The sequence below is a fragment of the Carettochelys insculpta genome, chromosome 7, assembly GCF_033958435.1.
Source record: "Carettochelys insculpta isolate YL-2023 chromosome 7, ASM3395843v1, whole genome shotgun sequence".
NCBI classification, from domain to species: domain Eukaryota; kingdom Metazoa; phylum Chordata; order Testudines; family Carettochelyidae; genus Carettochelys; species Carettochelys insculpta.
This window is the reverse complement of record NC_134143.1, coordinates 73,696,830-73,721,971: the sequence shown is the minus strand read 5'-3', so window position 1 is coordinate 73,721,971 and position 25,142 is coordinate 73,696,830. Positions and strand designations below refer to the sequence as shown.

The 25,142-nt window shown below is 61.6% G+C and overlaps 1 pseudogene; it reads right to left on the bottom strand.

Annotated features, from left to right (window-relative positions):
- Positions 1-4,741: 4,741 nt before the first annotated feature.
- LOC142015956 (solute carrier family 2, facilitated glucose transporter member 9-like) lies at positions 4,742-23,685 on the bottom strand (annotated as a pseudogene).
- Between the last annotated feature and the right edge of the window lie 1,457 nt (positions 23,686-25,142).

The window sequence follows — 25,142 nt, the reverse complement described above, 5'->3', positions numbered from 1 at the left end:
GGGCCTGTGGCACCTTATAGACTAACGGAAAAGTTTTGCGCATGAGCTTTCGTGAGCACAGACTCACTTCATCAGATGCCGGTCTTGGAAATCTGCAGGGCCAGGTATAAATAAGCCAGAGCAAGGGTGGGGATGACAAGGTTAGCTCAGTCAGCAAGGGTGAGGCTTACTACCAGCAGCTGATCTGGAGGTGGGAACACCAAGGGAGGGGCAGCTGCTTCTGTATGTAGCCAGCCATTCGCAGTCTTTGTTTAAGCCAGAGCTGAGGGCGTCCAATTTGCAGATGAATTTACAACCCATCCTGGACAATGATCCCCCACTTTCACAGGCCTTGGGAAGCAGACCAGTCCTTGCCCACAGACAACCTGCCAACCTGAAGCAAATCCTAACCAGCAACTACACACCGCAGCACAGTCACTCTAACTCAGGGACCCATCCATGCAACAAACCCTGTTGCCAGCTCTGCCCACAGATCTACACCAGCAACACCATTACAGGACCTAACCAGATCAGCCACACCATCGTGGGTTCATTCAGCTGCACATCTACCAATATAATTAATGCCATCATGTCCCAGCAATGCCCCTCTGCTATATACATCGGACAAACTGGACAGTCTCTACGTAAAAGAATAAACGCACACAAATCAGACATCAGAAATGGCAATATACAAAAACCTGCAGGAGAGCACTTCAATCTCCCAGGCCACACAGTAGCAGACTTAAAAGTAGCTATCCTACAGCAACGAAATTTCAGAACCAGACTCCAAAGAGAAATTTCTGAGCTACAATTCATCTGCAAATTCAACGCCCTCAGCTCCGGCTTAAACAAAGACTGCGAATGGCTGGCTAAATGCAGAAGCCGCTGCCCCTCCCTTGGTGTTTACACCTCCAGATCAACTGCTGGTAGTAAGCCTCACCCTTGCTGACTGAGCCAACCTTGTTATCCCCACCCTTGCTCTGGCTTATTTATACCTGGCCCTGTAGATTTCCAAGACTGGCATCTGATGAAGTGAGTCTGTGCTCACGAAAGCTCATGCTCACAGCTTTTCTGTTAGTCTATAAGGTACCACAGGACCCTTTGTTGCTGGCCAGTAGGTGTCACACGTGCGGCCAATAGCAAGCACTGAGCCCTGCTGCGGGAAGGGCACACGGCGTGAGCGTTCCCCCCCAGAGCTGGGTGCATTCGGAACAAAGGAATGTGGAAATATTCTCATTACTCCCCTCCCTGTCTCCCCACGCACCCCGAGTGGTGTCAGGCTGCTCCCGTGCACATTGGGGCAGGTGACCAGGCTTTCACGTGTGTCTCAAAAGCAAAACAGGGGTGGACCACTTGTGCGAGGAAACCCACACTCAGCTACTGGCCTGGAAAGACCTGGCCTGTCCCTGTGGAAAAGACGTGCAAGCGTTTGCTCCCCAGACTGACAGGCCTTTACCCAGCTCACAGCTCGTGAACAGCGAAACCTCCAGGGGTCCGATCAGCGAAAAGAAAAAAGAAGCTGGAATTGAAGCTGCCCACTCTGCAGCGCCTGACAGCGCAGCTCCTTGGGGCTGCTCTCCGGTACAGCAGCAGATGGGGTTTTCCAGCAGAGCAGGTCCCTCGCCTTCCCCAGACTTGGTTAGCTCTGCTGATGGAGGGCACAGCTGCTCCTGCGCCAGAGGCTGTCGCTAGGGCGTGTTTTTCACACCTCTGCCCCGGCTAGCTACCTTGAAGCATAGGTGAGATGCAGCCTGCCCCTCGCAGGGTGTGAGCAATGCATAGCTCCTCGCGGCTAAAGCAGCAATAATCTAGCGGCTGAACTGTGACTTGCCAATTGCTGCCAGGGAATCACAACCCATTCACAGCCCCTTCGACCAGCACTCTGTCAGAACAGGGCGACAGGAGATGCAAAAAAATAACTCAGGGGGCAGTACAGGGCCTATGACACACAGCAGGGAAAAAGCCCTCCTAGCCAAGGCCAGGGGAAGCTAAGCCAAGCCACTGCCTCTGTGAGTGCGGCTGCCTGGGCCATGACCCAGTCTATGCTCCGTCCTCACTTTCCCCCTGGCCCCGCCCGCATTTTTCCCCTGGCTCCGCCCACACTCTCCCCCTCTCGCCGGTAAGTCCAGCCAGGGCTCCCGCTTGCCTTTTCCAGCCGTGTGCGGAAGCGTTTTATGAGTACAGAAGAAAGGGATCTAGGGATTATAGGGGACCACAAGTTAAATATGAGTCAACAGTGTGATGCTGTTGCAAAAAAAGCAAACATGATTCTGGGATGCATAAACAGGTGTGTTGTGAACAAAACATGAGAAGTCATTTTCCTGCTCTACTCTGTGCTGGTTGGGCCTCAGCTGGAGTATTGTGTCCAGTTTTGGGCACTGCAGTTCAAAAAAGATGTGGAGAAACAGGAGAGGGTCCAGAAAAGAGCAACAAGAATGATTAAAGGTCTAGAGAACATGACCTATGAAAAAAGGCTGAAAGAATTGGGCTTGTTTAGTTTGGAAAAGAGAAGATTGAGGGGGGACATGATAGCAGTTTTCAGGTATCTAAAAGGGTGTCATAAGGCAGAGGGAGGGAACTTGTTCTTTTTGGCCTCTGAAGATAGAACAAGAGGCAACGGACTTAAATTGCAGCAGGGGAGGTTCAGGTTGGACATTAGGAAAAAGTTCCTAACTGTCAGGGTGCTCAAACACTGGAAGGAATTGCCAAGGGAGGTGGTAGAATCTCCATCACTGGAGCTATTTAAGAAGAGGTTAGATGGCTTTCAGGGATGGGCTAGAAAGTGCTTGGTCCTGCCGTGGGGGCAGGGGGCTGGACTCGATGGCCTCACGAGGTCCCTTCCAGTCCTAGTGTTCTATGATTCTATGATTCTATGTGCGGGTGTGCACCACCCTGAGTAACCCAAAACCCGGCTGTGGGCGCCCTGCTGAGCGGCTTACGGGGTGCACTGGGCTGGACCCCCCTTTCCCGGCAGGTGGGCGGGTGTTGCAGTAACCGAGTCTCTGTCTTGTGGTAGTTCTCCCATGGTTGGCAGGAGTCACACTGGGGTGCTGGGATCAGGGAGATGACCCCATCGCTTCTAACGGGGGGTGCGGGGCCCTTTCTTCCAGCCAGATGGGTGAGTCGGGGGGCAGGGGGCAGAGATGTGTGAGCAGGGATGGGAGCTTGGGGGTGGGTGGGGGCGGAGCCACAGGGGAGGAGGCGGTGCAAGGGCGGGGCCTTGGGGGAATAGGCAGCACAAAGAGTGTAGGAGTGATGGGAGGGGGCACATGGGGCCAGCGGGAGTGCAGAGCCTGGGGGGATGGTCAGCCCAAGGGCAGGAGCAAGGGCGGCACATGGGCGGGGCCTCTGATGCAGGGGGCGGGGTTATGGCTCTGATGCTCCTGCCCCACCCCATCCCAAAGCTGGGCTTCTTTTCCACCTGCCAGCCCCTGCCCCCTGGCACTGCCGGTGCCCCTCTCTCCCGACCCCCAGCCCCTGCTCCCTGGCCCTGCCGGTGCCCCTCTCTCCCGACCCCCAGCCCCTGCTCCCTGGCCCTGCCGGTGCCCCTCTCTCCCGACCCCCAGCCCCTGCTCCCTGGCCCTGCCGGTGCCCCTCTCTCCCGACCCCCAGCCCCTGCTCCCTGGCCCTGCCGGTGCCCCTCTCTCCCGAGCCCCAGCCCCTGCCCCCTGGCCCTGCCGGTGCCCCTCTCTCCCGACCCCCAGCCCCTGCTCCCTGGCCCTGCCGGTGCCCCTCTCTCCTGAGCCCCAGCCCCTGCTCCCTGGCCCTGCCGGTGCCCCTCTCTCCCGACCCCCAGCCCCTGCCCCCTGGCACTGCCGGTGCCCCTCTCTCCCGACCCCCAGCCCCTGCCCCCTGGCACTGCCGGTGCCCCTCTCTCCCGACCCCCAGCCCCTGCTCCCTGGCCCTGCCGGTGCCCCTCTCTCCCGAGCCCCAGCCCCTGCCCCCTGGCACTGGCGGTGCCCCTCTCTCCCGACCCCTCGCCCCAGAGATCTGCTGGTGCCCCTCTGGGGATGTGGAGCCCGACTCAGGACAGGGACTGACAGGACCCACCCCACCACTGCACACGGCTGCAGCCTCAGCTGGCACCTTCCTTTATTAAGTACCTTAGGACCGCCTGCCCCACTGGGCACCATGTGCCCAGCCCTGGCAGGAGCCATCGCCCCGGCCCTGGCCTTTTAAGGTGTCCCGCCTCTTCTGGAAGTGACACCATCGAGGCATCAGCCAATCAGCACCTGCCAACTGCTGTGACATCACTGATTCTGGAGGCGGGGCCAGCTGCCCTTGCCCTGCCCAGGTGCTGGCTGCATGTGCTGCAGGGAAAGGCGAGGCCTCCTGGGGGTTGTGCCGCCATCCTGAGGCTGAGCGATCTGACTCCGGGGGGAGGAGATTCTCCCTGACCATGGGAACTAGGCTGGCACTGGCTCTGCCCTGCTGAGGCAGGTGTGGGGCCCCGTGGGGCCGGAGAGCGGTGCTCCAGCCCTCCAGAGCCCCTGCCCTAGGATGCCTGGAGGAGAAGGCAACCGGCGGGACAGGGCGGGATGGAGCCTGGCCATGGCCTTTGGATCCATGACCCCAGGACTGGCCCAGCAGCCCTGATGCCAGTGATGACGCCAACCCTACACGCTGCTCATGGCTTTCCTAGGTCCAGGGGCTGAGCCAGGCACCCAGCGGGAAGAGGTTAAGGCACTGAGCCCTGCCCTCCCCTGGCCTGGGGTGCCACAGGCCAGTGAAGAGGCAGGAGCCTGGTGGCTGCTGAGCTGGGTCACGCCTGGCTGGAGCCTGAGAGCTCCAGGGAGCTGTTGTCCAGGGCCCCATAGCCGCCGAGTGTGGTCATCTTGAGGGCGTTGGCCGGGGCAGCGAGGAGGGAGTGGCGGGCGGCAAAGATCTGCTGATCTCCATGAAGGTTTTGTTCTTGGTCTCGGGGATAACGAGGTAGACGTAGAGCACCACCCACAGGCAGATGCCGCAGAACACCAGGTAGCCGAAGGCGCCGGCCGACATCTGGGGAAAGGGGAGAGCACGGCCCTGGGATTCAGCGGGGAGTCCCAGCAGGTCACAGGACCATCACCCATGGCTCTGGCCTCCTGTAATGGCCGTGCACACCACAGGCTCACCTCGCACGGCATCCTGCCTTGCACAGCATCCCATATCACATGGCATCCCACTCGCACAGCATCCTGCCTCGCACGGCATCCCTCCTCGCACGGCATTGTGCCTCGCACAGCATCCCATATCACATGGCATCCCACTCGCACGGCATCCTGCCTCGCACGGCATCCCTCCTCGCACGGCATTGTGCCTCGCACAGCATCCCATATCACATGGCATCCCACTCGCACGGCATCCCACTTGCATGGCATCCCGCTTCGCACAGCATCCTGCCTTGCACGGCATCCCTCCTCGCACGGCATTGTGCCTCGCACGGCATCCCATATCACATGGCATCCCACTCGCACGGCATCCCACTTGCATGGCATCCCGCTTTGCACAGCATCCTGCCTTGCACGGCATCCCTCCTCGCACGGCATTGTGCCTCGCACAGCATCCCATATCACATGGCATCCCACTCGCACGGCATCCCATTCACACAGCATCCCACTCGCACGGCATCCCACTCGCACGGCATCCCACTTGCTGGGCATCCCACTCGCACAACATCCCATATCACACGGCATCCCTCCTCGCACGGCATCCCATTCACACAGCATCCTGCCTTGCACAGCATCCCTCCTCGCACGGCATCCCACCTGCACGGCATCCCGCCTTGCACAGCATCCCGCCTCGCACTCACACGGCATCCCACCTCACATGGAATCCCACTCACATGGCATCAGCACCTCGCACGGCACCCCACCGAGCCACACTCTCTGCCTTCCTCCCTCATGGGCTCCACCTGCTCTCACTGAGCCGCAGGGGCCTCCCCTTCAGCGGGGCCAGGGCTGTGCAAACACTGAAGAAGGTGGGGCTTGTGGCTGTGATGCAGGGTTGGGACTCAGGAAACTGAGATTTAAAGTCCTACTGTGCCACTGAGTCTGTGGATGACCATGGGCTGGTCATTTAGCCTCTCTGTGCCGCTGCTTCCCATGGACACAAGCGGGCACTGGTATTGGCACGGGGCTGGCCGCCCGGAGAAATCCATACCCGTGAGTGAGGCTCTCTCCTGGGGTGAGCTGGCTGTGGCAGGGCAATCCTAACAGAGAGGAAGGAGAACCCTCTCCCATGCTGTCAGTGGTTTAACCCTGCCCCCTGGAGAGACCCCACAGCATGAGATTGCTGCTCCATAGGACAGTTTTCTTCACTCCAGCTGCTTAACGCAAGTAACATTAGCAAACTGGGAAGGGCCCCGGGGAAGGAACAGCTCACGCATATTCCGCTAAGTTAGCTGGATTTCAGCCAGCAGAGCCTGAGCACGTGCACCTGAGGGCGCTCAAGGAGCTAGCTGAAGCCATCTCTGAGCCATTAGCAGCTTTTTCTGAGGCACTGAGGGAGGCGGAGGTCCCAGAGGACTGGAGAAGGGCGCACATGGGGCCTATTCTCAAAACTAGGCCCAAAGAGGAGCTGGGCGATTCCAAAGCAGCTTAGAGACTCAGCCTGTCCCTGTTCTGAGCTCACTCCCCACCTCTTGCTCCGGAGTCACTCCTGAGTCACCCGCCTCTCGCTCTGGAGTCACTCCCGAATCACCCGCCTCTCAGTCCAGAGCCACTCCTGCAGGTAGTAGGGCTCACCCTCCCTGACTGAGTTAACCTCGTTATCTCCAGCCTTGCTCTGGCCCGCCTATTTATACCTACCTCTGCAAATTTCCATTACCTGCATCTGATGAAGTGGGTCTTTGCCCACAAAAGCTTATGCTCAAACATTTCTGTTAGTCTATAAGGTGCCACAGGACCCCTCAATGCTTTTGTGATTCAGGAGTGACTCTGGACTGAGAGGCGAGTGATTCAGGAGTGACTCCGGAATAAGAAGCGGGTGACTCCAGAACAACTGTGGAGTGAGAGGCGGGTGACTGGGGAGTAGCTCCGGAGCGAGAGGCGGGTGACTCAGGAGTGACTCCGTAGCAAGAGGCGGGTGACTCAGGAGTGACTCCGGAGCAAGAGGTGGGGAGTGAGCTCAGAACAGGGACAGGCTGAGTCTCTAAGCTGCTTTGGAAGTGCCTTTCTGTGGCCAGAAGGGGAGAGAGAGTAGGTAGGGGTTCTGAGCTCCCCAGCACAGCCCTTGCCCTGAGTCTCTTCTGCCCTTCCCTGAGCCAGGCACCTCCCAAGCATCGCACACCCACTGTCCCTTCTGCCAGTATGGTTGGGGAGCACCAGGCTGGCTCTCTGGCAAAGGTACCCTGGGGACAGACTACCAGGTTCCATAGCCAGGGCAGGTACAGCCTGGGCTGCTGCAGGGCAAGCTGCCCTCACTTCCGCCAGGTGCAAGAGGGGGGCTCGTGCACCCTGCGAAGCAGGAGGCTGATTGGGCTGCAGGTGCTGCTCCAGAGAGCCGGGGGGCAAACCCTTTTTATCGAAAATTTCCACGTCAAGTTGAGGTTTTGGTCAGAAGTTCAAATGCTGAAATAATTCAGCCTGGAAATTCCACCGCCGAGCCTCATGGGAGTTGCAGTTCAGGGCTCTCATGTGCCAATTCTCCTCCACAGGCCAAGTTCCCATGTCAAACTCCACTTCCCATAATGCACCGGGGCTCATCTTTCCGCAGGCAGGTGGTGCATCTTGGGAGTTGCTGGCTTTAGTGCATCATGGGAGGTGTAGTCTAGAAAAGGTAGCTGGCCTATGGAGGAGAATGTGGCTATGAGGCATCTGAATTGTAACGCCCAGGAGGCATCAGGGTTTCACAGCTGAAATCGTTTGGGTGTTGAACATTCTATTTGCTGATGAAAACAATTAAGTTTTTGGGAGAAAGCCGACACGTTTCCTGATTTTTGCTGTTGAAAATGAATAGTGCTGGTTAAAAAAAAATTGACGGACCACTTTGGTGTTAAAAAGGTCACAAACAATTCAAAATCCAAAGGAGCGTGTCATTTCCACGCGTTTGTTCTGCCTCTCGTTTCATTGTGATCAGATACAAATGGTGTATTACACATCAGCCTTATTCAAGTGAAACATGGGTGACGTCTGTGTTTTCACATACAACAGTTTGGAATGTTTTTTTTCCCTGTGACACAGTCCAGCTTTGCAGCCCAATGCAGGTCAAAACCAACATTTGCAGAAGTTGGATTTTCCCGTGGGACGGATACACCATTTTCCGATCAGCGCTACGCATTGCTGTTGGAAAACGGTTTGACGGGAAATTTTTCATTGGCCCAATTTGTCCACCAAGAACTGGACTGAGACCACTTGTTCATTTCACGAGCAGTCTGCTGCGTGGCTGTCTGCTGGGGAGGGCCATCAGAACCATCTTACCTGGGGCTGGATTTCAAGTGGCTACTTAAGAGGGGAAAGACTGCAACCCATGGGCACCCTGCATCCAATCCCAGGGGAAAGCAGCTGGACACTGTGAGCAACCACAAGAGGTTAATTCAAACAATATCCAATGGCATTTCTGACACCATAGAGCGGGGCTCTCAATCTCCATTATGCCACAATCGCTGTGTGATGGAGTGCGGGGGAGGGCATGTGTGAGTCAGGCTGGATGTGAGAGACAAGCAGAGCAGCTCCCAGTGGCTAAGGATGACCCTGGGGCTACAACTGGCAGGTAACACCTCTGCCCTGAACAAAGAGGAGGGAGGAGCCGAGCTGGGTTTTTGAATCGGGGGCGGCAGTTAGAGGCTAGGGGAAGAGAGAGGTGGAAGGCAGCCAGCCTGAGGAGGGGGAAGCTACACCCCAGAGGGGCACCCCTTGGGGTCTCCTCCCCAGGACGGGTTGGAAGGACTGTCTCTGACTGCTGCACTGTCGCTTCTGTGAGAAACTGGGCGTCTGTTGCCTAATAAACCTCCTGTTGTACCTGCTGAGTGAGAGTCACTCCTGCCAGCGGACGGGGTGCAGTGCAGGGGGACCCCTGAACCCCATCACACCCTGTGTGCCAACACGACTCATGACTCGATCCCAGGAGGGGAGACTGAAGCCTCATCTGACTCATATCCCACCACCCAGGAAGGGGATGGGGGGGCAAAGCCAAAGCCTGATCCCCCCACCCTCCTAGGTGGGAGGCTCAAGAAAGAAGCCCCAGGGCTTTAGCTCCAGGCAGGGGCTTGCAACCTGACCCCAACACCCAGGGTTGAAGCCTTTGGGCTTGGGATTTGGCCCTGGGAGAGGGGCTTGGATTTTGGCCCCTGCCCTCAGCACATCTAAGCTAGTTCTGGTGACTCCATTAAAACAAGGTTGCAACCAACTTTGGAGGTCCTGACCCACAGTTTGGGAACTGTTGCCATGGTGAGAAGATGGGGCTTTGCACACCGCTGCCCTCTAGTGTGCAAACTTAGAACAGTTCCACTGTGTCTCATCAGCCCTATACTGCTATGGATAGAAGATTTTCCTTTCACTCAAGTGTTGGGGCCTGAGCTTTTGGAGTAAGAGAGACCAAGCACATTCCCCAGGGCTGCTATGGATCCCTGAGTAGCTTGGGGGCTTGGGGTTTGTTGCTGTACCTCCAGTTATGATATTAACCACGATGGCTTGGCCAGCGCCTCCCAGAGCAGGGATGCAGCCACGTGCACCTCCTCACTACAGATACTGACTGCAAAAAAAGTCATGTGAGGAGAAGCAGCCCCTTCTGGACCGTTACTCACAGCTCGCCTGGAATATGTATATATACTTTTAAGTCTGATTCATCATTGTTTGTGAACAATGAGCCATTAAAATCCTAATTAAAGATGTAATTACAGCAAATAAATTCTGGGCTGAGAATGAATTATAGATCGGCTGGCAGCCCCGCTCATATATCAGTCGGGTAAACCATTCCAGGCTTCATTCATCATTTTTAGGGAGCTCTCATGGCCACGCGTCTGCAAAGGCAGGAAGCAGCTCGCCCAGCCAGTAGGTGAGAGATGTTTATTAGTGTCTGCTGAGGGGGCTGGAGGGGTTTGCTAAACGTATGGGGGTGGGTGATGTCAGATCAGCCTTCCCTGGGTCGGTGGTGTGAGGGTCTCATCCCACTCCCCTGCCTCCTGGGTCCCACCACTGGTCCAGCTGTCCAGCCAGGGATGCCACCTCCTACCCTGCCGGATCAAACCAAGCGCAGCCTCGTGTGCCCAGTCCCGCGTGCCCGACTGCATCCGCAGCCCGGTCCCACCAGCTATGACACCTGTTTCAGGGAAAGGAAAATCCCAATCCTTCATGCACCGGGGCCATTTCTGACTCTGGGAAGCTCCGTCCACCCAGTTTAGTGGATTGCAGCTTGCTAGGCCAGTCCTGAGCACCCTCCTCTCACGCAGGGGCCCCCGCAATCCCAGCCTGCAGCCCTCGCTGTTGCATTGTTTGGGTTAGAGGTGGTTGGGGCCCGGAACGCACCTGGTCCCATGCAGAAGCCGGCGATGATGCCGATGACGCAGGCTACGCTGAGGTAGCGCGTCCAGGGCACTGCAGTCTGCGGAGGGAAGGTGCAGAAGCTGGGGGTGGCTGGACATTAAGAGCCTGGTAACCGCCTCCAAAACTGCATGGTTAATCTGGGGAGGGGCTTTTTGCGAAACTGAAGGGAGGAGAAAGAGAAAGCCAGCGGGAACCTGCCATGCATAGCCCCTGCATGGCTCAGCCAGTGAACCCTCACTCCCGACCCACAGCCCCCCTAACCCTTACTCTGCCCACCCTCAGTCCCGACCTGCAGCCCCCTTTGCTCCCAGCCCAGCCCAGCCTGCAAGGACACAGAGCGGCTCTGGTTAAACGCTCCATTCTCTCCCGGCTGCCCTGCAGTGGGGCATGGCTCTGCCCCACCAACGGAACTGGCTGCAAGAGCCCAGCCAGTAGGGGCCGAAGAGGAGCCCAGGAGAACTTGCAGGGGAGGGGTCCCTACCCAGGGTTAGCACGCTGCCTCTGCTGCTCTGAGATGGACGCTCCAGCCGACACAGCTCCCCAGCACTGCACGCACGTGATGGGGTTCAGGGGTCCCCCTGCACTGCACCCCGTCCGCTGGCAGGAGTGACTCTCACTCAGCAGGTACAACAGGAGGTTTAATAGGCAACAGATGCCCAGTTTCTCACAGAAGCGACAGTACAGCAGTCAGAGACCGTCATTCCAACCCGTCCTGGGGAGAGGAGCCCGAGGGGGGCCCCTCTGGGGTGTAGCTTCCCCCTCGCCAGGCTGGCTGCCTTCCAGCTCCCTCTCCCCCTCGCCTCTAACTGCTGCCCCCGATTCAAAAACCAGCTCGGCTCCTCCCTCCTCTTTGTTCAGGGCAGAGGTGTTACCTGCCAGCCAACGTTATAGCCCCAGGGTCATCCTTAGCCACTGGGAGCTGCTCTGCTTGTCTCACACATGCACTCCCCCCACTCCATCACAACGTACGGGGACGCTCCGGCCTATGGCGCTCCCCTGAACTGCACGTAATGAGATGCTCTGGCCAACGCACCTCCCCAGTACTGCACTCAATGGATTGTTCCAGCCGATGTGCCTCCCCTGCACTGCATGTAATGGGAGTCTCCGGGCAATTCACCTCCCCTGCACTGCATGCGCTGGGACACTCTGGCTGACATGCCTCCCCTGCACTGCACACAATGGGATGCTCCAGCTGATGCATGTTTCTAGCACTGCATGCAGTGGGAAGCTCTGGCCCAGATGCCTCCCCAAGACTGTGCAAAATGGCATGCCTCCCTCCCCACCGCACACATTGGGACACTGCGGCCAACATGCCTCGCCATACTGCACACCCGGGACCCTCTGGTTGACTTGCCTCCCCACGCTGCACAAAATGGAATGCTCTGGCTGACATGTCTCCCTTGCACTGCACACAATGGGACGCTCCGGTCGACATGCCTCCCCTCCACTGCACACAATGGGACGTGCCGCCCGACATGCCTCCTCTGCACTGCATACCACGGGATGCTCCGGTCAACATGCCTCCCCTCCACTGCACACACTGGGATGCTCCGACTGACATGCCTCCCCTGCACTGCACACACTGGGATGCTCCGGCCGACTTGCCTCCCCTGCACTGCACACACTGGGATGCTCTGGCCGACATGCCTCCCCTGCACTGCACACACTGGGATGCTCCAGCCGACATGCCTCCCCTGCACTGCACACACTGGGATGCTCTCACCTGGAGCACCAGGGTCAGGGTGATACCGGTGCAGCAGAGGCCCATGCAGCAGAAACCGATGATGAGGGGCCGGCGGCCCAGCCTCTCGATGGTGACGCACTGCAGGGAGAGGCCAGCAGGGGGTGCATCAGCCCCACTAGCCCTGAACAGCGCCCCTGGCTGGGCGCCACTGCACAGTCAGCCAATAGCGCACAGCACAGATATATGACATCACCAGGGCCTGTTCTCATTGGCTGACGAGAGTTTGAGGGTGGGACACTTTCCTGGAAACCGCTCTGATTTCTGGGTTCTCCCTGGAGGGAGCGCAGACTAATGGTTAGAGCAGGGGCACTGGCACCTTAAGGCTTGGCAGGTTGGATGGGAACAGCTGCCTGGCTCCCTCCCTCGGACTGGAATCCCAGGGCCAAGCTGGCAAACCAGGCCTGAACTGGCCCTGTGTGCTGGGCAAGGAACGGGTGCAGGACAGACAGAGAGAGTTGTGGGGCAGGTGTGGGTGGGGGGGGCGAAGCATTGGCAGAGAAGGCTGTGGGGCGGGCAGAGAGGGTGTGGAGTGGGGGGGAAGAGGGGCATGGGGGGCAAAGAAGGGGCAGAGGGGGTTGTGGGGCAGGTAGGGGGTTGTGGAGGGGGCTCAGGGCAGGCAGAGAGGGGGCAGGCAGAGAGGGTGTGGGGTGGGGAGAGAGGGGGCTCAGGGCAGGCAGAGAGGGAGCAGGCAGAGAGGTGGGTGCAGGGTGGGCAGAGAGGGGGCACAGGGCAGGCAGAGAGGGGTGTGGGGCGGGAAGAAGGGGGTTGTGGGGCGGGCAGAGACGGTGCCCAGGGCAGGCAGCCAGCGGGGTGCAGGACAGGTAGAGAGGAGCAGGCAGAGAGGTGGGTGCAGGGTGGGCAGAGGGGGCGCAGGGCAGGCAGCCAGCGGGGTGCAGGGCAGGCAGAGAGGGGGCAGGCAGAGAGGGTGTGGGGTGGGGAGAGAGGGGGCTCAGGGCAGGCAGAGAGGGGGCAGGCAGAGAGGGTGTGGGGTGGGGAGAGAGGGGGCTCAGGGCAGGTAGAGAGGAGCAGGCAGAGAGGTGGGTGCAGGGTGGGCAGAGAGGGGGCGCAGGGCAGGCAGAGAGGGGTGTGGGGTGGGAAGAAGGGGGTTGTGGGGCGGGCAGAGACGGTGCCCAGGGCAGGCAGCCAGCGGGGTGCAGGACAGGTAGAGAGGGAGCAGGCAGAGAGGTGGGTGCAGGGTGGGCAGAGGGGGCGCAGGGCAGGCAGCCAGCGGGGTGCAGGACAGGTAGAGAGGGAGCAGGCAGAGAGGTGGGTGCAGGGTGGGCAGAGAGGGGGCGCAGGGCAGGCAGAGAGGGGTGTGGGGCGGGCAGAGACGGTGCCCAGGGCAGGCAGACAGCGGGGTGCAGGACAGGTAGAGAGGGAGCAGGCAGAAAGGTGGGTGCAGGGTGGGCAGAGAGGGGGCGCAGGGCAGGCAGAGAGAGGTGTGGGGTGGGGAGAGAGGGGGTGCAGGGCAGGTAGGTGAAGCCGGCGCAGCAGCAAGAGCAGGAGCTGGAGCAGAAGCCGGGTGCCACTGACAGCAGAACAGCTGCTGGGAATTCCAGCCCCCATCTCGCCTCGTCTTTGGGGGCGGTTTGTGTCTGTGCTGTGGGGTGAGCCCACGATGGTGCTGCCAGGCAGCTCAGCTCCCCCCCCTCCCCCCCCGGCCCGGACTGCCAGCGCTGCCTGCTTGCTGTGAGGGGCTGAGGGGAGAGCAGCTGGGGTCTGGCTGTGCCGCGCCCCCAGGCTCTGTCGCTCATCCATGTCCCCACCAGAGCCCCAGCACCTGGACGGGCACCCAAGTGCTGTAAATACACTCAGCACACAGGCAACTTGGGGGGCTCAGCCCCAGCTTGCCCGGAATGACCCCCCCAACCAGCATCCCACGTGTCCCCCCAACCCCAGAGACCGCCCCGGCTGGCACAGCTGGTTGGGCCCCGACCCCCTGGCAGACTCACACCGAGCAGGCTGGCCAGCACCTCGACGGCACCGGTGCCCACGGTGGCGCAGGGGATCTCGGTTCCCGGGATGCCGGCGTGCTGGAAGATGGTGTTGGTGTAGTACCAGATCTGCCGAGGAGCCAGGAGAGTGGGCGTGAGCAGGGTGGCTGGGGGACAGCAACCTCAGCATGGGTGGGGGTGCCAGCTCTGACACTGGGCGTTGGGTTCCCCCGCACCCCCATCAGTGGTTCAAAGCCAGATGCCTCGTGCGGGGCCTGACGGAGGCTCCAGCCTGGGGCTCTCGCTGGCTCTGGGGTGGGGGCATGCTGGGACCGGGGGGCTCAGCCAAGCTCCTCCTGGGCTGGGACCCACTGTGGAGCTGGGCGGCCACTTCCCTGTAGGCCAAGGTGCTAACTGGCCAGGGGCTTCCTGGGAGACTGGAGCTGCTCCAGGGCGTGGGGTGGGCGGCACGCCTGGTAAAGGGGTGTGGGGGCTGGGGAGCTCCCCTCAGGGGCAGAGTCAGTGGGGGAGGCAGGAGCCAGGGGGCAAGGGAGCTCCCTGCAGGGTGCAGGGTCTGGGAAGCTGTGCCCCGGGGAGGGCAGCCCTCACCGTGTCGATGCCCGAGAGCTGCATGCCCACGTTGATCACCACCACGGAGAGGGTCTGCCAGCGCACGGCGCCGTCCCGCAGCAGCTGCCGGACGGAGAGCGTCTCCACTGAGCACAGCGAGCGCCGCCCCTCTCGCATCTCCTCGATCACGTCCCCCACGTCCTCCTTCCCCAGGAACCAGTGCAGCGGTGGGGAGAGCCGACCAGAGCCGACCACTGAGCCCCCAGCCCAGCAAACCCAGCCGGGGAGCGGGGTGCTACAGCACTGGGCTGGGACCCAGGGGACCCATGCTCAATTCCCAGCCTGCCCCTGGGCCACAGCCCCTCTCTGCCCAGGCCTGCCCTGCCCCCGGGGTGTGAGGCTAAAGCCAGGAGGACGGGACTGGCTCAGACTCTGCAGTGATGGACTCTTGGGGAAAGCAACAAAGAAGGAAATGCCCCCCCCCGGCCCCCTTCAGCAGCCAGAGGACGCCCCTCTGCTGGGACAGGGCTGGGGAAGGACAGACCCCCCTGATCCCAGAACTCTCCTGCCCCCCAGAAAGGAGGCAGCCACCTCTGCACACAACAAGCTGTGGCTTGAACCCAGGAACTTGGAGAGGGCAACAGGCTCCCTGCAATTGGCTGGGACAGGGCTGTGCTCTGCCTGGAGCTGTAGCTGATTTGCACCAGCTGAGAATCTGGCCCAAAGGGGCACAGGAGTCTGTAGTTCCAGGATCACGTGCCCATTTGGGACAGGGGCTCAGGAAGACCTAATCTCTCCCCTTGTTCCAGCTCAGCTGCCCTCCTATCTCCAGCCCTGCAGGCCAATGCCAGGAGGGCTCCACTTACCATCTGTGGCCCCCCGGACGTTGTTCTTCTCAATCAGCAGGTAGCGGGGGCTCTCGGGGAACCAGTGCAGCAGCAGGAGCTGGAGGAAGGCAGGGATGACCCCCCCAGGGACAGGAAGAGCGGCCAGTATCCATCCTGCAATGAAGCAGGGCAGGGAGATGGGTCCCTGGGGGCTGCTCTTGGAGCAGCTGGACGAAGCAAAGCCAGGGAATTGCAGGCTGAACATCAGGAACACCACCATTGGTAGACACCACAATCTCCTTGGGACTCCACTTCCAGAGTATAAGTAGGGGCATTAGAAAGGTTCCCCCGAGAGCTGAGCTGCATCTCTCAGGCCCTACCAAGCTCCCAGATGTTTTGGTCCAATTCTCAATGATAAGATTTTTAAATGGCAAATTTCATGATGTCAAGTACTGAAATCTGAAGCATCAGGGTGTTGTAATGGTAGGGCTGTGGCATCACAAAGCTATTGTAGGGGGGTTGCAGTGCTTCTTCCCTTTCTGTTGGTGGCAGCGGTGTTGCCTGGCTGGAGAGCAGCAGCTGCTGGCTGAGAGCCCAGCTCTGAAGGCAGCATCACTGCCAGCAGCAGCACAGAAGACATGATGTGGTGTTACCATCCTTACTTCTGCACTGCTGCCTGCACAGGGGGGCCCTCAGTCAGCAGCCGCCAATCTCTGGCCCCCCGCCCGCAGCTCTGAAGGTGGCAGCAGCAGTGCAGGAGTAAGGGTGGCATGGGATGGTTTTGCCAGTCTCACTGCTGCTGGCAGGGGCTGCCTGCAGAGCCGGGCACCTGCCAGCAGCCGCTGCTCTCCAGCCAGCTAGCTCGGAAGGTAGCACAGATGTAAGGCTGGCAATACCAGGGCCCCTCCTTAGAATAACTTTGCAGTCCCCTTACGACACCCTTTGGGGTCAGGAAACGCGGAACTCCCTGGTGAAATGTGGAGTCTAAAAGCCTGCGAAAGACCAGCGTTCACATCGGTGACAAACGAATTTGGTAGGGCTCCATGAGCAACCTTTCTGCAGAGCAAGCCCATTGCCTCTTGTCCTCCCTATCTGGACATGCAGAACAATGGACCTTTTCATACCAGTCCAGCCCAGCTTCGCAGCCAGCAATAGGACCCTTCCCACAGCTGTCCTGTCTCCAGATTACACCCCCCCAGGATTTAACCTTTCCCGAGTGGTTCACAAGCCTGCGTCATTTCTCTTGCTCTCCGTTGGACGACCTGCCACCTGCAAAGAGTGCCCGCAAACCACCCCCTCGCAGGGTGGGAGCAGGCTGGGTGCCCCATGGATCCCAGCAGAAGCACCCACCTCCCCCAGCAGCTCCGGCAGGCCCAGGACTTGTGCGGAGACGACGCCCAGGCAGATGAAGATGGTGGGCACCAGGCCCAGGGAGCCACACAGGTTCTTGGGGGCGATTTCTCCCAAGTACATGGGCACCACACTGAGACAGATGCCTGGAGTGGGGAGGAGAAGGAAACTCAGGGTGAGGGGGCCAGAGCTCCCTCTAGTTTTCCCCATCCGTGGGTGGAATAAATTTTGTTCTGTGCACAGAGGCATGGGGGATGTGCACCACCCACACAAGCCCACGCTGTCAGCTGCGGGCGTTCATCCAATCAGCTGGGCAGCCCCTGACTCTCCCCGGGTGGCTGCCCAAGCGCTCGGCTTGCAAGGAACGCTGCTGGGAGCCAGGAGCAGCCACGCAGGACAGGGTGGACGAGGGAGAGAGAACAGGAGGCACTCCAAGCTCCCCGTCTCCCACAGTGCCCTGGGGCTGGCTGTCCAATTCCTGGGCTCCCCTGGCTCATGTGCCTCTGCTCCCCACGTGCCAGAAAAGAGGCCACAGTGGGCGCAGCCCTGGTGGGTCCCTCTGCCCCATGCGGGGACAGCGCAGTCCTGCAGCAGCTCAGCCCTGGGCAGGCTGGAGTGGCAGCCAGCCATGCTGCAATGCCAGCAGGCAAGGGAGAGGCCCAGCAGCCCAGTGCTGGGCTAACAAGGGGCGGGTGCCTGGGGGGATGGCACAGAGGTGAGCCCAGCTGTGGGCCGGAGCCAGGCAGAGCCCTGGGCCAGGTGGTGGCGTTACGTGAGCGCAGCCCTGTGATGAAGCGCCCGGTGATGACCATCTCGGGCAGCTCCAGGTAGCGGCTGAAGCCCATCAGGACGCCGGCCAGGAAGACCAGCAGGGTGCTGCGCACCAGGGTGCCGTTCCCAGCCGGGGGACAGGCCGGACGTCAGGGCTGCGGTGCCCCCCCCTGCCCCTGCAGGACGCTCCTCACCCTCCGCTTCCACCCACTCCTCCCCCTTGGCTCCATACCAGCCCCAGGGCACAGAGGGCATTCCTGGCAGCCCTGCCTCCTGTAAGCACGGGCATGTGCCAGGCCGGCTTCTTCTCTCCCCTCCGCAGCTGGACAGAACGCTGCCGGCTCCATTTGCTTGGCGTCCCCCTGCGCTGTGCCCAGGACTGGCCCCAGGGCGCACAAGCTGCCCTCCCCTGTTAGCCCCTCCCGGGCGCCCCCCTCTTACCTCCCGTACCGAGTCACAAGCATCCCGACCGGCAAAGAGCCCACCAGCCCCCCCAGGGCAAAGACCGAGACGGTCAGCGAGTACATGACCGTGAGCAGCTCCTGGCTCGGGCTGCGCCCGTAGCGCTGTGACCAGCTGGTGTTGTAGAAGGTCTTTACGTGCTGCAAGGCAGAGAGATGGGGAAGGAGCGTGGCTCCCCCGGCTCCGGGATCTCAGGCCGGGGCATAGCGACCGACCGGCGCAAAGACAGACAGACGGACGGACAGACGCGCGCCTTACCAGGGCCGGCGAGTTCACCACGGCCAGGTTGTAGCCGTAAAGCAGGGAGGAGCCGAAGGAAGCCAGCAGGGCAGCAGCCAGCAGCGGAAAGGTGAGGTGCTGGGTGAGAGGAGAGAGGAGCCGCTGCTGGTCAGCCCAGCCCCAGGTCTGACGCGGCCCCGGTGGGTGTGGGAAGAGGGCAGAGCCACCAGCTGCTCTCCCTGCCCCGGGGAGCTGCCCCTCTCGGCCAGCCACCAGTGAGACGAGCTGGGGAGGTCTCATTCCTCTGCGCTTGTGCTTTGGCTCTGGCTCAACCCCGGCTCCGGCTGGTGCCTTGCAGGACGCGGGAAGGGGCCGGCCAGCGGAAGGGGAGCACAGTGAGGAAGCAGCTGAGGCTCCTGCGTCCTCCCACCTGCCCCGCCGGCTGAGCCTCTCTGGGCACAGGTCGCCCCGGTGGCCGAGGGGACCCTCACACATAGAGGTCCCACCAGCCCCAGGCTCCTCCAGCTTCCAGTGCAGCTGCTGGGCCTGACCATGGCCCCACCAGGGCCACCCCTAGAGGGGTGCAGGGCCCAGGGCAGCCCACCCACTTCTGCTCTGTTCCACCCGCTCCCCACCCTTCCCTGAGCGAGGCGGGGCGCTGGCTGAGCCGGGTGGGCTGGAGCCACGTCGCCGGGGAGCGCAGGAGTTGGCCTGAGCCCCACTGCCAGAGCCAGCCCCCCTTAAACCCGCCAGGCTGCTCCTGGCCCTGCAGCCGGGGGGGTGGCTGCTCCAAACTATCCTATGGCCAACCAGGGTCCAGCCACCACTGTCCAGCTGCAGCCCAAGCAATGCCCAGCTGGGGCAGCCAGAAGCCCAGGTGGCCCCATAGCACCCTGCCCAGCAACCTCCCCTGCCCCATAAGTTCCCTCCTGAGCGCCATGGCTTGGCCTAGCACAGTAGTGGCCACTCCACGGCCCACAGACCCCCTCCCCCGGCTGCCCCCTCTGCCACACCAGGGCACCAGGGCACCGGCGCCCAGCACATCCTCCCAGAGCCGGATGGCCACCAATCAGCTCTTGACAGTGTTCCAGCTCTGGGAGGGATGGGGAGGAGCAAGTAAGTGGTGGGGGACAGCTGTGGTGCATGAGAGGTGTGTGGGGAGGTGCACAGATGGGGACGGACTGCAGGGGCACCCCCAGTGGTCTGCAGGGTGCTGAGCCCCATGGAGGTGAAGGTGGGCTGCTCATCCGGCCCACCCACTATCCGGGGTTACCATCCCTGTGTCACCCCTTCATTTTAACGCTACAGACGTACGTGCAGGCGTGTGTCTCTCACACTGGCCCAGTTCGTCCCGGGAGGGGTTTTAACTCGACAGACTTAAGGGTCTGTCTGTGTTGAAATTCGACTCATTAAAAATCTCACCTGCTGGTTTGGCCTTAACTGAGCCGGGTGCCTTTTCTCACCCCCTTCCATGCACCCCACCAGGCCTGGCTTTGCCGGTCCCGCCGCTCGGTGGGCTGAGCTGTCGAGCAGCGAGACGTTGTTCTCGACGCTGGTTTAGCTGCACAACCGGAGCGACTTGGCCGACAATGAAAATTGAAGAGCTTGAGTTTAACCTAACAGGGCTTTCGGGGCGACCTTCTCTCTGTGTGCCTCTCCCTGGGGAGGCATTGTGAAGCGTCAACCGAACGTGTAACTGGAAAATATACTGCTGCGCGTGTTAACCTCGGAGCATGCCCGGAGCCCAGCGTCTCTCCCCAGAGCCCGGGAGGGGGATATGCAGCTTGTTTGGCAAACACCGGAGTTAAGCGCGCTGGTGGTGAATGAGCGCACGGTGAACCACACGAGGTGGCCAGATGATGACTGTGTGCAATTTACTCTACCGCTGGGGTGGGCAAAATACAGCCCCCCCCAACCACCCGTGAGCCCTGCCGATCCGGGCCCCTGTGCCCCACGCAAAGGCACCAGCTGCAGGGGCCATGTGCTCTCTGCTGGCCACCATGCCCCTGGGGAGGGGCGTCCCGTGCTGCTCCTACCCCCAGCACAAGCCCACGGGCCTGGCCAATGGAAGCTGCCTGAGCTGTGCTTGCAGCCGAGGCAGCGCATGGAGGTTCCACCCCCGACGGGCGTGGGGGGGTGCAGAGCGAGTGTGGCTCACATTGAGTGGTGTGTGTGGGCAGGGAGCCTGCCTGAGGTCCTGCTGGCTGGGAGCTGCTGAAGGTAAGTGCCTCCTGGCCAGACCCTGCACCTGGCACTCCCCTTCTCCCTCCTGCCAACCTTCTGCCCAGGTCACAAACCAGCCCTGGGCACCCCCACCCCAGGGAATGCTCCTCTGCCAGGCCCTCCCCCCATCCAGCTCAGACTCCTCTCCTGCACCCATACCCCGTCGCTGACCCTGCACCCCCTTTCCTGCCCAGGTCACATTCCTGCCCATTCCTGGCCCCAAATTCCCTCCCAGTCTCCTCTCTTGAGCTCCCGTCTGCACCCAGCCTCCATCCCAGCCCCCCTGCTCCATTACCAGCTTAGGAAAGCACAGCCCTTGGCCGCTTACCAGAGTCATGGAGTGCCCTCTCCCATGGGAAATGCCTGCCCAGCCTGGCCTAGCAAGTCCTTGCGGGGCTGGGCTGTATCTCAGGGCCAGAAGGCTCAGCGGTGTTACACTGCGGCCGGGGGCCAGCACCACGTGGGATGTACATGATGGTGTAGCCGTGTCAGTCACAGGCTACTGGAGAGACAAGCATGTCCCTCTCACCAATAGGAGCGGGTCCAATAAAAGATTAGCCCTCCCTTCACTGTGTCTCTCATAGCTGATCTAAGCATGCAAAGGATCTGGTATCCACTCTGGGACGGAAGCCCAGGTCAGGCCGCACTGGGTCCATGACATGGCGTCAGAAGTAAAGTGGAGGCGACCAAAGACAGCAGGGCAGCAACTGGCCGCAAATGGAAGAAAAGGGAGAAAAGCCCCAAGGGTGGCCTGACTGCCTCAAAGAGCCATTTTTCTAAGCCCCAGAGGGCTGCAGTTTTCACTGCCTGGACACTGCACCCTGCAGCTGAACTCGGGCAGGAGACAGAAGCTGTCCCAGTTTGTTGGTTAGTCGATGCTGTGGGGAGCAGGCCGGGGTCTGCTGAACGCGTTAGGCCTCTGAGAACCAGTGGGCCCTGCTCACCAGTCAGTGGTTTGTGGGTGGCCCAGCACAGGGCAGCTGTGAGGGGTGGGGGTCTGGGGTGGTGGCCAGTGAAGGAGCTTTGCAGTGGGTGCAGGGAGCATGGGGGGCTGGCAGGGGAGAAAGCACCAGGGCCTTCATTTGGCAGTCTATGCAGTGGGCGATGGAGGCTGGTGTCCAGGCAGATTGGTGGTGCGGTGACAGCCCCGCAGCCGGGGAGGTGTCAGCTGGAGGGCCCTGACCGGGAAGGGCCTGGCCAGCGAGGTGCTGGATGCAATAGCAAAGGGAGGCCCAGTGGGGTGACCAAGCACGGTAGCAGTTTGAACTGACGCTTGGGGACCAGACGGTGCTCGGCTGGGCCAGAGAGAGCCGGACGCTGCCACGAGGAGGTGGTGCGTTTAGCTGTGTGCAGGACGGGGCAGGGCAGGGCTGTACCTCAGGGACATTCTGCAGACAGACTAGCCAGGGCTCAGCCAAACTCAGGCATCAGGCCACAGATCCAGCCCGGCACTGCCCAGCGCAGGGGCACCGGAGCCTTGAAGGTGAGGGGGAGCAAGGGGGGCCATTGGCAGAACAGGCAGTGTGAGGACAGGACGGGAGAGCAGGGACAGGTCCTTGGGGGCAGATGGGGGCAGGCTTTGTAGGGCGTTTCTGGGGCTCCTGTGGCCAGGTTAGGGGCTGGCGGGCAGCAGGCTGGCACCTGGGCGTGGCGCTGGAGCGTGGAGGTCACAGGCGCCTGGAGAGGGACAGGGGCAGGCGCTGTTTTACCCTGAGCTGGTGGCCAGACAGCCACGAGGAGCTGCCATGTGGCAACAGGCCCCGAGGCGCCGTTGCGGTTCAGCATAGCAGCATGGCGGCGCCTGTGCCCACCTGGTGCCCAAGGAAGCACCCCGGGCGGGCACCATGGCGGGAGGGCAGCCAGGCCTCTCTCCTGCCAAGGATAAGAAAGCAACAGGGGCAGGATGGCTGGTCCCCACCCCAAGGTGCTGTCATGGCCTTGCCCAGCCGACCTGCCCTTCAAGGTCCCGGCTCCAGCCTCATCCTCCTGGCAGGCAGCTCAGCTCTGCCCTCCCCGGGGCACTCTGCTCTCCCAAGGCCAAAAGGGGCCAGTAAATCTCCTTGGCCGAGTCCTGTCTCACCGGTTGTGGTCATTCCCGGCTGGCCTAGAGCAGGGCCAGTGCTCCTTACGCCGCCCCTGGTCCGGCTGCTCCCGGCTGAGTGGGCGGGAGATGCCAATGGGGCTGGGAATGGGCAGGGTGGGGGGTCAGGGGTTCTTCCAGCTGCCTCACCCCGATTCTAGCCAGGCCCATGGCCCCTCCTGCAGCTGGGGGTGTGAATGGGGTGTTCCCACCTCACTCAGCGGCTGGGGCGCTGGGCATGGAAGGTGGGGGGGTCCCTTAGCTGCTTGCTGCGGAGAAGCCAGGACGGGGGGGTCTGCCACGAGGCCAGGCCGCCCCGCAGGAGCGCACAGGGTGAAAGGTTTGTTCTCCAGGTGGATGAGCCCTGAAAGGCTCCACAGGCTGAACCTCACCTGGCTGGGGACCCCCTGGCCCAGCCCAGCCCAGCCCATACCAGGCCTGACTCAGACCTTGCCTGGCTGGGAGGTGCCTAGTCAGAGCAGACCATTGCTGCCCCTGGCGCTGCACACGCCAGCAACTTCTCCTCAGGCAACCGCTGCCCGAGCCAGCGACATGCGCCAGCTGCCTGGGAGACAGCCCAGGTTGGCCCAGGCTCGCAGCCGGGGCGCCCCAGACAGACCGGGGCTGGGATTGGAACCCAGGCACGCCCCTGCCCTAAGCACTAGCCCCATGCCCCTCCCAGGGCTGGTGATAGAACCCAGGAGTCCTGGCTCCCAGCCCCCCCGTGCTGACCCACTAGAGCCCACCCCACAGCACGCAGGACAAATCGAGCTCTTCTGCCACCCCTCTTTGCCCCACCAAACCCCTGGGCCGGGGCTTGGGCCAGCGAGCGGCTGAGCCCCCTGCACTACTCTGGCCCAGGGCTCTGCAGCCTGCTCCGGGGTGCACCAGTTGGGTGCCATTCCAATCCCTCTAATCCCGCCCGGAATGGCAGCCGGGGCCGCCGGCCGGCTCAGAGCCTGGAGGGAGGGAGAGACGCCGGGGCCCACCAGCTGCTCCCCCCAGCCACGGCACTCACCCCGGTGATGTGCCGGCAGCTGTGCAGGGCCGGTTTCCCGTCCATGGGGCTGATGCAGGCCCAGCGAGGCAGAGGATGGGAGGTGGTGGGGAGGAAGGCTGCCGGACGCCCGCCCTCTCGCTCATTTCAGCCCGTTCTTGGGGTGATTTCTGTCTAGCGGGAGGGCAGGGGCTGGTGCTCCCTGGGGGCCGGCGGCTATTGGAGGGGTCCTGCCCGGGGAGGTGGGCCTCAGGCATGCCTGGTTGATTGATGGTGGAAGAGGCTTGGGGCCGCGTGGGGCTGTAGCCTGGCATGGTGCCAGTGGCTCAGCCCTGGCAGGCAGGAGGGAAGCACATGATGGCTAATGCGATTTGTTCTGCCACTTGGGGGAGGCAGCTGGGCCTGGCCACTTTTAACCCTCCGGGCACCATGCAAATAGTCTGCCGGGCTGCCAGCTTCTTCGGCCTCTCACCCTGCTGCCCCCAGAGCAGTGGTGCCAGCCCCTGGGGCCTGCCTGGGGAGCTGGGCAGTGCGGGGAGGCAGCCACTGGAAGGCGACTCAGGGCTGAGCAGACCATCTGTACAGCAAGAGCTGCCTGCTGGTGCCCACCCAGGGCATCACGGCGGCATTTTGAAGCCCCCAATGCCATGGCCTCCTCTGCCACACTGGGCGGGGGCTCGGTGCTGAGTGGTGCCAGGTGGGGGCACAGCTGATGGGTTCTGCTGGACAGGGACTTGGCACTGTGTGGCATTGGGTAGGATCTCAGCCCTGGGATGGGGAAACGCAGCAATGGGTGGCATGGGGCAGGGGCTTGGCTGATGGGTGGCACCGGGTGTGGGCTCGGCTGATGGGTGGCACTGGGTGGGGATGTGGCGATGGGTGGCACTGAGTGGGGACTCGGCTGATGGGTGGCACCGGGCGGGGACTCGGCTGATGGGTGGCACCGGGCAGGGGCTCTGCAGCCCCAACCTTACGGGCTCATGCCCCCTCAGCGGGCAGCACTGTGCACTCAGCAGCTCCCACATGCCAGCAGCCCAGGGCTGGCATTTCCTACAGCACGCCATGGGCTGGGGTTTTGGGTCACCAACACTTGCACACAGGTCCTCAAGCCAAGCTCCCGCGGGCCACCAGTGGGCTGGGCGCTGGCCTCCTGGGGCGCAGCTACATTGGGATCACACCAGGAGTCTCACCACCCCACTGGCATGGTGCCCTCACCCCTGCTTTGCTCTGCCTAGCCACAGTGCCGTTGCTCGTGCTGTGCTGCGGGCTGCTGAGCTCGGCTGCACCGTTATCCTGAGGGACTGACGTGAGCAGGGCCGGCGCCGTCAGTAACATTGGGGGCTTTGCCAGGCACAGCTGAGAGCTCCAAACCAGGGGGAGCTGCTCAAAACAGGGCTACGCGCAGCCCAAGGCTGGGGCTCTCCACCGCGGGGCAGCAAAGCCGTCATCTGTGGCCACCCGCCAGCAAGAATCATAGAAACATAGAACAGTAGGACTGGAAGGGACTTCGATAAGCCATCGAG